This window comes from Loxodonta africana, chromosome 14 (genome assembly GCF_030014295.1).
Source record: "Loxodonta africana isolate mLoxAfr1 chromosome 14, mLoxAfr1.hap2, whole genome shotgun sequence".
In the NCBI taxonomy this organism is placed as follows: domain Eukaryota; kingdom Metazoa; phylum Chordata; class Mammalia; order Proboscidea; family Elephantidae; genus Loxodonta; species Loxodonta africana.
Window position 1 is genome coordinate 31,047,978 of NC_087355.1, and position 13,109 is coordinate 31,061,086.

Below are 13,109 nucleotides of genomic sequence, written 5' to 3' on the forward strand. Positions count from 1 at the left end.
TTAGTGCTACTATTTGGGAATGATCCTCCAGGGCTCTTACCTCTGCCCTCTGGGCTGTTGGTTCCATTCTCTGAACTACCTTTCCTTTTCCATAAAATGTAATCTGCATCTGTAATTGAGTAGTTTTCTCAGCCTGCTACCTCCTCATAAAAATCCAGGGATCCAAATACCCATTTTTATTTTTTACTGTCTCTGTTCCTTTCAATGCAAGCTGGCAATGTGTCCTCTCCTATAATTCTCTTAAACACATTGTGAGTTTTCTATGGTTCATACTGGGGTTCACTCAATTAGACAAAACCAAACCCACAAATCTTGTTGAGATAAACCCTTCTCTCCTTTCCCTACCTTTAAAACTGTGTGGAATAATGCCTTTAAGATTATTAGAAATACTATTTAATCTCTATTTCATGAAAGAATATATGTGAGGCACACAATTTAGATTTTTGGAGGGCCTTTTTGTTTTTGTTTTTTATGGGGCACCACCTTAAATCATTTTGAAGTCTTGACAATGGGTTTTACAGTGACATCCTCAACTTCATCTTTAGATCATGTTTTCCTGACAACACTCTTGAATTTGATCTTAGCCCATAAGCTATTTCTTAATTTGAAAATTACTTGCCATCTGAAGAGACTGGGAATGAGAAAAAAAATTATTTTTGAACCTAACAAGTCCTGGCTGATTTATATTTAACATTTCATATTTTAGCTCTCTTCTCCAATTTTATTATAAGCAGGTAGAAGGAGCCAAGTGGTACCTTTAATACTCTGTCTGGAAATCTCCTTAGCCAGATCATCTAGTTCATTAAGTACATTTTCTATTTTCCTTACTACTGCAGATGATGATACCACCACATTTTCCACCACTATAACAAGAATCTCCTTTCCTTCAGCTTCCAGTAACACTTAAGCCCTCACTGTTTCCTTACTGCCCTGAATTCAGGCTTATGTTAACAGCTCAAGGTCCTTCCAGCTTCTATCCAATGCCTGGTCCCAAAGCCACTGCGAATTTTTCAGGTGGTTTTTATGGCAGCGTTCCATTTCCCAGGTACCAAAATCTGTGTCAGCTACCTATTGCTATACAAGAAACCACTCTGAAACCTAGTGACTTAAACAATCTTTTTTTTTTTTTTTTAATGTCTCACAGTTTTAAGGTTGAATGGGCTCAGCTACGCAGTTTTAACTCAGGGTTTCTTATGCAACTGCAGTTATTCAATGGCTAGGGCAGGAGTCATCTCAAAGGCTTCCTCACTCACACGTCTGGTAGCTGACGCTGGCAGTCGATGCTGGATGTCAGCTAGAACAACACATGTGGCCTCTCCACGTGTCTTGGGCTTCCTTACAGCTGTGGCTGGGTTCCAAGAGTATACATCCTGATAGACAGTTAGGTGGAAGCTGTACTGTTTTATATAGCCTAGATTTAGAAGTCACAAAATATCACTTCTGCCACATTCTGTTCATCAGACACAAGTTACCAAAAAGCCATCCTATATTCAAGGGGAAAAGGATAGACTCCACTCCTTGGTGGAAAGAGTGTCAAAGAACTTGGGAACATGTTTTAAAACCACCACAACAATGATAAGTTAAAGATAAACACTGTAAATCCTAAAGCAACCATAGCAAAATAATAGTAATGATAAGAAAAAGAAGAGGAGGAAGAGGAAGAAGAAGGAAGCAGCTGTGGTATAGTTAAGAGGCCAGAAGAAAACATAAAATGAAGTTCTAAAAAATATTCAATCCAGATAAAGGCAGGAAATAGAAACAAACAGATGGGACAAATAAAAAACAAATAGCAAGATGGTAGACTTAAACTCAACCGTACTTATTATAATATTTTACATGCTTAGTGTAAAACGTACCATGGTACATGTAAAAGGCAGAGACTAACAAACTGAAAAAAAAAAAAAAAGCTAAAGCCAACTATATGCTGTCTACATGAAATATACTTTAAATACATAGCTTAAAAGCAAAAAATGGTGTAAGTTTCCAACAAATAAAGCCCTGGCTCAGATGGCTTCAATGGAGAATTCTACCAAACATTCAGAGAAGAGTTCACACCAATTCTATTCAAACTATTGGGAAGGAATACTCCCAAATTCATTCTATGAAGCCAGCAAAACCCTGATACCAAAGCCAAGCAAAGATACAAAAAGAAAATTACAGACCAATATCCATCATGAATACAGACAAAAAATTCTCAACAAAATTCTAGCCAATAGAATTAAACACCATATCAAAAACATTTATACCAGGTACACAAGGATGGTTCAAGACAAGAAAATCAATAACATAATCCACCAGATAAATAAAACAAAAAGAAAACATGATCATCTCAAGAAAAGGCATTTTTTTTTTAAGGCTCATTCCTGATAGAAACTCTCAGCAAAATAGGAATAGAAGGGAAATTTCTCAACATAATCAAGGGCGTTTATACAAAACCAACAGCCAACAATATTCTCAATGGAGAGAGAACAAAAACATTCCCCTTGAGAACAGGAACCAGACAAGGATGCCCTTTATCACCACTCTTTTTCAACATTGTACTGGAAGTCCTAGCTAGAGCAATAAGGCAAGAAAAGGAAATAAAGGCATTTGAATTGGTAAGGAAGAAGTTAAACTATCCCTATTCATAGATGTTATGACCCTATACATAGAGAACCTCAAAGATTCCACAACAAAGCCATGGGAACTAATACAAGGATTCAACAAAGTAGCAGTATACAAGATCAACATACAAAAATCAATTGGATTGCTCTACACCAACAAGGAGAACTTCAAAAGGAAGTCAGGAAAACACTATCATTTACAATAGCCCCTAAAAAGACAAAATACACAGGAATAAATCTAACAGGGACATAAAAGACCTATACAAAGAAAACTACAAAACACTACTGCAAGAAACCAAGAGAGACCTACACAAATGGAAAACATACCAAGCTCATGGATAGGAAGACTTAACATTGTGAAAATGTCAATACTACCCAAAGCGGGTCTATAGATATAATGCAATTGTGATCCAAATTCCAAGAGCATTCTTCAATGAGATGGAAAAACTAATCAACAACTTTATGTGGAAAGGAAAGAGGCCCTGGGGAAGTAAAGCGTTATTGAAGACGAAGAACAAAGTACGAGGTCTCACTGCCTTATTTCAGAACCTCCTATGTAGCCACAGTAGTCAAAACAGCCTGGTGCTGGTACAACGACAGACACATAGACCAGTAGAATAGAATCTAGAACCCATCCACCTATGGACAGCTCATCTTCGACAAAGGGCCCAAATCCATTAAATGGGGGACAGAGAGTCTCTTTAACAAATGGTGGTGGCAAAACTGGATGTCTATCTGTAGAAAAATGCAACAGAACCCATACCTCAAAACATACACAAAAAATAACTCAAAATGGATAGAATACCTAAAACTATAAAGATCATGGACGATAAAATCGAGACAATGTTAGACTAATATGTGACATGCACAAAATAACAAACATAACCAAAAATGAACAAATGGCAGAAGATGAACTAGATAAATGGGACCTCCTAAAAATTAAACACTTATGCTCATCAAAAGACTTTTCCAAAAGAGTAAAAAGAGAACCTACAAACTGGGAAAATATTTTTGGCTATGACATATGCAACAAGGGTTTAATCTCTAAAATTTTCAGAATCATCAACACCTCACATCAAAAAGACAAACAATCTAATTAAAAAATGGGCAAAGGATATGAACAGACACTTCACCAAAGAAGGCATTCAGGCAGCTAATGAACACATGAAGAAATGCTTACAATTGGTAGCCATTAGAGAGAGGCAAATCAAAATTACAATGAGATATTATCTTACCCTGACAATAATGGCACTAATCAAAAAAACAGAAAACAATCAATGTTGGTGAGGTTGTGGGGAGACTGGAACTCTTACACACTGCTGATGGGAATGTTAAATGGTACAAACACTATGGAAAACCATATGACGCTTCCTTAAAAAGCTAGAAATAGAAATACCATAGGATCTAGCAATCCCACTCCTAAGTATATACCATAAAGAAATAAAAGCCATGACACCTGTGTTCACTGCAGCATTATTCACAATAGCAAAAAGATGAAAACATCCTAAGTCCCTATCAATGGATAAATGGATAAACAAATTATGGCACATACACACAATGCGATACTATGCAATGATAAAGAGTAACGACAAATCTGAGAAACACCTCACGACATGGATGAATTTGGAGGACATTTATGTTGAATGAAATAAGTTAACCACAAAAGACAAATATAGTATGAGACTACTATTATAAAAAAACAAGAAAAGGTTTATATACCAGAAAAAAAAAAATTACTTGATGGTTGTCAGAGATGGGAAGGGGAGGGAGAGAAAGCTACTAACTAGATAAAAGACACATGTTAATACTGGTGATGGGAAAGGCAATATACAATATGGGGGAAGTCAGCACAACATGACCAAGGCAAGGGAAGATACTGAATTGAATGCAAGAATAAAGGTCAATTATGGTAATTACTGTAACAATCCTGCAACAATAGTATTAACAAACAGTAATTTACAATAGGACACATAGATAGATAGGTATGTTAAAGAGGTGTGGGAGGGTATAAGGGAGCACACCCACCTGCAGATATAGGTTGGGTTGTGGATATTTCTACATATATAATTGTAGATGCTACATGTATATTAATGTAGACAATAGAGCACAGAAGGGCATAGTCATGGAAACTTCTTAACTATAACCAAGCACCTCACTGGACAAAGTTCCTAGGCTCAAAAGCAAAGGACCATAGACTCGGGGGACATCTATGTTAACTGGCACAATATAGTTCATAAAGACAATGTTCTGCAACCTACTTTGGTAAGTAGTGTCTGGGCTTGTGAGCAGTCATCTAAGATATAACTACTGTTCTCTTCCCACTCCCAGCAAAGAAGAGTGAAGAAAATCAAAGAATCAATTAATTCATAGTGACACTTAAAAAATTCAGTCATCATTAGAAAATACTGTAAGACCAACTTTACTTTTGAAAACTGGTAAATATAAGCAAATAATCATTTGCCCTGCCTTTGCTGTCAGAATGCACCCAGGAAAGCCAAAAGTTTATTAGGGAAAGTTGATATAAGTATTTCAGCTAATAAATGTAGAAGGAATTATGTAATTAGAATATCAGCGTAAAGAAACTTCACAGTGGTTAAGAGCTCAGCTCCTAACCAAAAGGTCAGCAGTTCAAATCTACCAGCTGCTCCACGGTAACCACATGGGGCAAGTTCTACTCTGTCCTATAGGGTTGCCATGAGTTGGAATTGACTCGACAGCAGTGGGTAATGGTCTGTATGTCTATGAATTCACAGGAATGTCATACAGACATTCTATGGAGGGTTAAAAAAGTGAGAGGGAGAGAATAGCATCAGTAAAATCTAGATTACAGAAAACTCTTTAGGACAAATGACACAGTTCCAAGGACTATATGAGTCAAAGGAATAATATAAGATTGTCTAAGAATGAGTGACAATATAAATGAGCAATATATACTTTATAGACAATAATGATATATACTTTAGTAGCTGGAGCTACATAACAGATTTTAAAATGAAATTCTTCCCTCTTTTCATACGTTGGCTTGTAATGAATAGAGCACACAGGAATTTTGTTATTTTTAACTGCAGCAAAGATTGTTGAACTAATAACATTCTATTGTTAACTTGACTTTAACTGTAACAGTAAATAAGCTCCAAAATACTATTATTAATTTTCTTATGGTAGTGAAATCACACTATAATGAGTAATGCTTCAAACAATGGGGCAGAGGCTGAGTGCCGAAGACCTTTGTCATACGGAAACTATAAAACATGAACAGTAAAAAAAGAACTGTTATTCCCAGGGAAGTATTATTTTTAATAGTTACGCAAAAATCGGTTTTTCTAAACAAAAAGACTGCAATGAAGCTTTTAAAAATACCACAAGATTTTAAGTTATATATTTTTTGTTATATACATACTTTTTTAAAGCTGGATTTCATTCTGAAAGATGAAACGGTACAATTTTAAATAAAAGAGACTGAAGGAGGTTTCTAATGCAAGGAATTTCTACCATCTGAAGTAGTTTTACCCAGAAAAGCTTTTCAGCAGATAGGAATCCAAGCACATTTACAATATGGGTTTTTGGTATGAAAGAAATATTACCATAGAAGCTATAGTCCTAAAAACCTGAATTACAAACCATCTGAATAGCTAAATCTATTTACTTTAGCCAACAAGACAAGTAGACAATATTGAATTACAACCCTTGATCTTTTTGACTCGTAGACTTCACAAAACTAGTGCACATTAAAAAAAAAAAAAACATTTATAACAATGCTTTATTTCAGAGACTTATAATCTTATGATCCAATTATTAATTTATCAATAACAATAAAAACTACAGCACTTTCCTTTCTTGAAAAGGAAGGCTAAAGATTGACTGATTGAAATTTCTTAACACTGCAACTTTCCACATGGATAATTCCCCAACCTCAAGTAATCTTGACAACATCCTGTTTCACAGGGAATACTGTTCTCCACACAGAGCAGGCTCAAAGAGATGACAGGGCTCTACTCAGTTTAAACTCACCCCTCCTTGAGAGGAGCAAGCACCGTGCAGTGAATCACTACAGAAGTCGTGCCCAGTGACAGGTACTCTTGCCTCCTTTTTAAACAGACAAATATAATAGTAAAGCTGGATGGGAAAATGCCTGGCTGCTTTGTCTCTCGTCTGGACAGCCTCTCACTTTCCCATAACAGGTAGGCATAAGCGCAGACTGCTGCTGAACATTCCAGACCTTGCCAAGACGCTGAAATCCACTGGTTTCTGTGGTTGTCCCACGCAGACCCATTTTCTACTGCGCCTGGCTCTTTGCCAGAGCCTAATTAAGCCACCAAGAATGCCGATGGTTAACCCTCTCTGCACCCACCTACAATTATTTGTGAAGCCCTCTGACACGCTTTCACTTTTCTCAAAACCAGGTACAGACTAGACTATACCAATGTACAGCAAGGTGAGCGTGGGTGGGTGTGTGCAGGTACCCACAGTGCAGTACTTACCAACCACCAGTAAACCCTCTGCTTACTATAAATAAATAAAGAGAAGCTTAATTGCTACGGTTGAGATTCATGAAACCACTTCAAAATATACGTGCAGCTTGGTTTTATTAGTTAAGAGTTTGGGAAAAAACTGCAGAAAAATTCTACATTTTAATCTTGTTTAATTTCAGGGAAATACTTTTCCATTAAGAAAAAGAAAATAGGTATTTGGATCACAATGTCTGTTGTGAATCCTTTTTACCATCCGAACAAAACATTATAGAGCTTTTGAAATTCCCAGAGCCACTGCCGTTCATTAAAAAAAAGAAAGCACCCTTTTAAGATGTAGGTGCTTTATCTTTTTCAAAAAAAGATCAAACATAAAACCTTATTTGTAAGCAAAGCAATGGTGTCTCTGAGTCTCTTGCTAAGATCAACAGCAATGAGGATGAATGAGGGGAAGCAGTGACAATGGTCAAAATGGGTGAAAGGAAGCTCTCTGTTGAGGCCAGTTTTCCCTGATTGCAATCTTGGACCCAAGGTCCATAACTCTGTTTAACTACTATATCCTGAATAAGAAGTTAATTCTGCTTTAATGAGAAGCAAGCGAAGTCACACGATGAGAAAAATACTGAGTACCCTAATTGAGCCCATATAATCTGGATATTAGAAAAGATTCTATTTGAAAATAATTTAAGAATATCTAAATTGGACTCAGGAAAAATGCAGAAAATCAATTAGTCAGGCTAATTATTTTCTCTTTTTGACAACAGGATACCCACTATACACAACACACGATTACGTACTCTTCTCTCATTCTATATCCTCTAGCAACAGGCACCTGCTGAAGATGTTCAGTTTCATCCTGGTAACAGTGATGCAATTTTAAATGGACCAAAGTGACAACACTCACTTTTCAACTACCCAGTGCCAAAGTCATACTCCTCTTTTACCCCAACAGTTTCTCCCCATTCTTCTTGTGCTTCAATTACTTATCCTTACAATTTCTATTACTTTGTAGGAAAATAACACCAAAGTTGACTGCTTTCCTTACTAACTATGGTGGCTGCTCAGGAATATCCCTATCTGGTGAAGAGAGAAAATTTCACACCTATACAACATCACAATATGGCCAAAACAAAAGAGTGGCTTAATTAATTGCTGGCCAAGAGCCACGTTCTTTCCAAATCAGGGCTTCTGCAAGATGGCATATGGTTTGTTATTTCTTACAAATATGAAAACCCTTTTGAAGTGATTATACTCCGTATCTGTCAAATAATTCTGTATATGAAACAGCAGTACTAAAAAACTAAAATAAAATACTACTTTTAAAAAGATTTCATTACGAGAATTCAAAAATAGTTTTCATTTCTAAGGGCTAAGATAGTGGCTGGCATGTATTTTAGTAAATATTAATTTAATTCCACATGCTTGTTTCACGTAGAAGATGCTAATTTTACTTAGAAACAGTAACATGAAATACCATTATTTAAACAGAGGAGTGCTTTCTTCATTTGTGGCCTGCATTTTCAAAGGCAGAACATATTTACATGTTTAGTATTTGATTTTTTTCTTGTATAACATTCAATCACTATGCCATTTTTTCCAAGGTTGTGTTTGTGGAAAAGATGGTAAAAAAGAAAGGTGTTTAACCTGAGTTCCCTGAGGGTAAGCGTTTTAATAGTATTCATCATTGTATCTCTAGTACCTAGAGAGTGTAGGAGGTGATGATGAGCTGTCATCTTTGAATAACCCCCTCAGCTGTAACGAGCCCAGTGCAACTAGCTCGGGCTCACTTTGAGCAGCACCAGGCAAGAAGGTATGAGCTGAGCCCTGCTTACATGACTGATTCAAAGGAAGTACAATTCAGGCTCTTGGGCATCTTGAGTGCTTTCTTATCAAGGTCCCAATGGGATTTGTAACTACCCACTTAGAGAGACATTGCATCAAAACATTTAGAAAACATTAGAAAAGCCTTGGAGTTACACTGTCTTAAGGCTGTTTTCCTCCGTCTCCTGCATCAGTTTCCACTCCTAGTGTATTTCATAATGCCACTACTGATGATGTGAAAAACCAAGACAATAGATTTTTATTTTTAATTTGTACCCCGATACCTAGCAGAGTCTAGCACATACCAGGTTTTCGATAAATTTGTTAAGTAATGAATTATGGAGTTGAGTGAAAATTATTTAAGTGTAGGGTATTCTAATTATAAATGGGTTTTCATGGTTGATGGAAACACATTTCTAAACATTTTTTATTTTACTAATATACAAGTGGTTCTTCTCCAAGGGACATCAAGGATGTGATGTGCTAGGACTGATTTGTTCATAACTTTTATTAGAATACTGAAAGAAACTAGAAGAGACAGAACTTATTAACATAATTGATAGCCATAACCCTCGATTCACTCCGCTGTACTTGCCATGCCTGGGGCAGCATAGGCCTCTTGCAAACACCATCCTACACGGGCAGAGTACAGCATTGAACTCAGTGAATAAAACCAGCAGGCAAGCAAGCAAAATTAAGTTATGAGAGGCAGACCTTTCAAAGTGACTTAGTATGATGATATGCTTGCATAGGATGAAAACATACAAATCACCTTTACCTTACACAACTGAAAAACTAAAACTGAACCAAGATTGTCCAGTCTCACAGGAAAGCACTGCATTATCAAAGAAAAACAGGCAAACAGCTGCAGCAGAGGCTATTTTTACTTGGATAAAGTATCTACCTTGTTGATCTTTTAGTCTTCCTAATCCTTTATATATTTTCAGTTAAAAATCATTAAAGTCTAACATATAAGAACCTAGCTACAGGACAAAAAGCACGTACTTTTTTTTTCCACGGGGGCGGCAACCAGATGTCAATAGCTGCAGCTGTGACTATATAATTACCTGTTTGCATTAACGGAGACCACAGTTTAGATTTAATAGGTCAGATGACAATGCAGCAAAATGCATTTAGCCTATGATTACCCCTTTTCAAACATTCTCTCACTCGCAACTTCGACCCTGGGAACATAGCAGGCACAGACTTAGGTCAATAAGAAACACTGGCCAGCACAATAGGCCTTGCCTCAAACAGCGCTGTTGACAGACACCAGCACAAAGGAAATGAATAGAGTCCCCCTCAGTTCTCACACAGAGCGAAGAATGACTCAGTGTACTGCTGCTTTGGTGCTCTGTTTGTACAGTGTATACAGCTTTTGTCCTCAGCTACTGTTCGCAGCTCAATGGGGGCTAAAGAGCCTAGGAAGTGACGGCGGAAGAATGCTCCACGCTCTTCCCTGTGGCCAGCAGTTGCATCCATATGCACAAGACAGGTCAAGTGAGAACTGGAAAGTCACTAGATAAAACTCCTCTGGTCCTAGCTTGTAAGAGTGAAGTAATTTTTTAATTCAAATACAAATAAAGCAAAATACAAACAGTCGCCATTAGCTTAGTGTTAACATAGTTACTAAATGAATTATTATTCTTTTGGTATTTTCTGTCTTATTGCTCTTATGGCCACTTACATAACCTTTTTGAGGGGTCTGTGTTAGGTACAAAGAGAAATCAGGACTGGCTCAAAGTAGCAAACTGAAGTAATGTAGGTCATTATTCAACAGAGACTTTTGGAATAAGGCCAAAAAGCACTGAGGAGAGAAAATTGTCACAAGCACATACACAATTCTCTTTATGCCTACTTTTCAAGGTAATGGGTGTATGAAGAATCCGACCTAGGGACAAAACAGAATTCTAGGGTAATTTAGTGGAGACTATGAACAGACAGTTTCTATAGGCTTAAAACCGGTTTGCTTGATACTGGCCAAGAAAACCAACCAGACCCAGCTAGAGCAAGGGACAAGCTCCAGTGCTGAATGAAATGTCATTTCCCTAACCCAAAAACATGATAGGAGAATGGCATCTATATTTAAGTGTATGTGTTTTGGGATTAGGCTGTGTTCAAATTCTGCTTCTGCCAATTACTAGCTATTTTTTTTTTTTTTTTTATCTTATATATGCCAACCCTTTGGTTAGTAGCCGTAGCACTTAACCACTATGCCATCAGGGTTTCCTTAACACATATACTATATATATATACACACACACCTTATATACCTCTCTGTGTCTTAATTTCCTCATGTGTAAGATAGGATGGCCATCCATTCATTTATTAAAAAATAATTATTGCAATAATAATAGTAACCACTTGATTCGTTTCTGTGAGGATATAATAAGTTAATACGTGTAAGGTATCTTGAAGAGCACGTGGCATCAAGTATGTTATGTTATAGGAAACACTGAATAAATGTTACCTATTTTTTTTTTTTTATAATGGAAACCCTGGTGGTGTAGTGGTTAAGAGCTACGGCTGCTAACTAAAAGTCAGCAGTTCAAATCCACCAGGTGCTCCTTGGAAACTCTATGGGGCAGTTCTACTCTGTCCTATAGGGTCGCTACGAGTCGGAATTGACTCGATGGCAACCGGTTTTGGTTTAGTATAATAGGTGTTAACCACTACTGATATTATGGCTACCACTACAATCATAACCACCACCACCACTCCTATGGTAAAAGAATTGTCTTATTCATGACTACAGGAGAATCCTTAGCAGATGATAAAGATCACTGATGCTTGAGCCATGAGGATATTCCATTTACCAATAAGCTGTTTTCATTGGTGTCTACTAAATGGACAAATGCAAGCTTTACGGATGCTATATATGTGGCATAGCTATATATAATGCACACAAACCTTTTAATATTAAAACCTTTTAAAATGCACATGATTTGAATACTTGCCCAACTCTATATTGATGATCAGTCTAATACTTAATCTTAGAAAAAAAAATGGAAAGTGTTAATCAACTGCCTGCTATTTCAGGGGCCAGAATAGTCTTCTAAGTAATTAATCCAAGGTATTGATATTTTTGCAGTGAAGAAATTGAGGGATGGAGAGTTAACTCACTTAATAAGCAAACCCAGGTAGTTTGACTACAGGTCTTGCGCTCATGAACACTACACTGTTTTATTAACATCTTTACGAAACCTTCTGTAACAACTTGCTAATAGTACTGTTTTTATTCTTAAACTTACAAAAGGAATCACTTTCTTCAACAGTTGCGGCATGTAATCAAACAATAAATCCACAACAGCCTCATACACGATAATATACTATGAACTAAAATTTGTTTAAGGTACCTCCTTTTATCCTATTCAAAGAATAGGCAGCTGCTGACCACATCTAGTCTATCAGGAGTCAAAAAGTTTTGCTTTGTTTAATTGTTTTTCTAAATCCTCATAACTACACAGCCATAATAGTTTCATGCTTATGAATTTAATCTTATGTGTTAATTATATCTGAAGTGATTCTGAGAATGTAAAGAAGTTAATTAATGAAAAATAACAGCCCTGAGGATAGATGCTTTAAGCACATAAGTGATTACCGGAAAAAAAAAAAGCCAACCATTTCTCTAACTTTCAGAATGCCTCCCTACATTTAAATCTCTTATAGTATTTACTGGTCACAGAACATCAATATCAAGCAAGAACAATGCAAGAAGTGTAATTAAAATTTGTACTTACTTAAAAGTACATTCCATAGGGCTCTGATTTAATTTATTCTTCAAAGCCTGATCTTGATTATAAATAAATTTTAAAAAGTAACAGACTTCCATTTCCAGCAATACACCAGAACAAGTAAACTGACTAAACCTTGTGCTAAAAAGAAATGAATTTAGTGGTTAAAATATCGAAAAACTTTTCTTTAATTGTACTGTTCACTTGGCAATTTAGAGCTTATTATAGAAAGACAGAAAAAGAAAAAGACAGCTGGAACTCGAAGAATATGCAGAACACTAAAGCTGGGTTTTGTAAAACTTCAGCTTCTTTTAATATCACTAGAGAACCAAGGGTTATTACATAATGAAAAAAAATTTACATAATGCAAAACAGAGAAAATTTCCCAGTAGATATGACAACTCTAAAGTGGTATGAAAGTAGCAAAATAACCTCAAAGAAAAGATTTACTAGGAGAAAAGACAAATCCACCAACATAGTGG

The 13,109-nt window shown here is 36.3% G+C and overlaps 1 protein-coding gene and 1 long non-coding RNA gene across 3 annotated transcripts in view; both read right to left on the minus strand.

The window, feature by feature from the left end:
* TPD52 (tumor protein D52) overlaps positions 1-13,109 on the minus strand; it is a 242,260-nt gene that overhangs the window by 45,806 nt on the left and 183,345 nt on the right. The gene's annotated exons all lie outside the window — the stretch shown is intronic.
* Positions 1-13,109, minus strand: part of LOC135227618 (uncharacterized) — a 45,872-nt gene continuing 32,763 nt past the window's right edge. Inside the window, exon 2 of the long non-coding RNA XR_010317786.1 lies at positions 1-13,109. This exon is cut by the window's right edge and continues 26,198 nt beyond it. This is a non-coding gene — a long non-coding RNA (uncharacterized LOC135227618).